This window comes from Pteropus medius, unplaced genomic scaffold (genome assembly GCF_902729225.1).
Source record: "Pteropus medius unplaced genomic scaffold, Ma_sr-lr_union100, whole genome shotgun sequence".
Lineage (NCBI taxonomy): Eukaryota > Metazoa > Chordata > Mammalia > Chiroptera > Pteropodidae > Pteropus > Pteropus medius.
The window spans coordinates 1,369,066-1,370,507 of NW_024349222.1; positions in this window are offsets into that span (position 1 = coordinate 1,369,066).

Below are 1,442 nucleotides of genomic sequence, written 5' to 3' on the forward strand. Positions count from 1 at the left end.
ATTTTTGGAAACATAAGAAAATTATGGGGAAAAATAGCCTGTGGAAGAGTTTATAACATAAGCATTGGATTCCATTTTTCTTAGATTCATATGAATATTGCACAAGATTGTTGATAGAATATCAGGAGAATTAGAGCAGAAGATGCGTGTGTATGTGTGTGTATGTGTGTGTGTGTGTGAGTGTATGTACAGGGAGAGGTCACTGATTTTTAATTTGGTTTATATTTTTAAGGTTAGATGCAACAATACTATATATATAAAATCTCAGTAGTTTTACCTCCCCAAACATTACAGTTTTTGCTCATTTCTTCCACAGAAAAGCATGACTGAAGACTGGGAATCAGCTTCACCAGTTACTGAAGGAAACAGGAGGACAGGCCGTAGCTGCATTTTAAAGAACATGTAGTTCCTAGTCACCAGAACAAGGGGATAGAGCTACAGGGTCTTAAGTGCATCATTGTCCAAAACTTGACAAATGTCACTTCTGTTCACTGACCATTGATCAGAAATAATCACATGGCTCTACCTAACTGCAACGGAGTAGGATATAAGAGAACACATAGGCATTTAGGGATCTCTATTATATATATCTGAAATCCAAACATGTTTTCAAAATCACAAATATAAATGCTTTTTTATATGATTCAGGGCTCAAATAATATACTAGTACATGAGGCCATGAAAATAATTTTGCTTTAAAGTATTTAAAAGGCATTATGCAATTATGTAATTAGCATAATAAATTCAATTATATAATTAGCCCAATATTTAATTGTATAATTAGCATAATATAATAATTGTGAAATTAGCTTAATCCATCAGTGATAGTTACTATCCATCAAAAAATGTTTTATTCATATTTCCTTTTCTGTAGACTATAAAATATTTCAAATTTTTTCCATGGACACATAAAATCACTCCACCATCATTCTCATAAATTCCATGTATGGAGTTTATCATTTTTTTGGAACATCAAAGAAGAAATTAGTGAAGTTGATTATGACAAGAACATAAGTATTTGAAGGTTATTTGCAATAATTCTGTGCAATAATTCTTGATTATTAAATATAGATTTCTTATCAAAATAATAGTCCCTATATTTTATATTATCATTTATGGATATAAAATTATATTATTTATTTAAAATTGAAATACTTTAGAAATTAAAATTTAAATATTTAATATCTATGATATTATTTTCAATAATTGGAAAAACTGAAAAGATCAATGGTTTCTGAATTTCCAGTCTTAAAAATTGAAAGATTATATCTCAGTTTTATAGAAATCTAACAATATTACATCATAGTTAATAAAATCAACATGCTAAAGAATTCTTTTCATATAACATTACATTGCAGGTTGACAATAAGAAGGCATATGGTAAATTATTAGTTTGGCTAACTCATTACTTTTAGCTCTCATGTTGTATTATTTATTTTGAT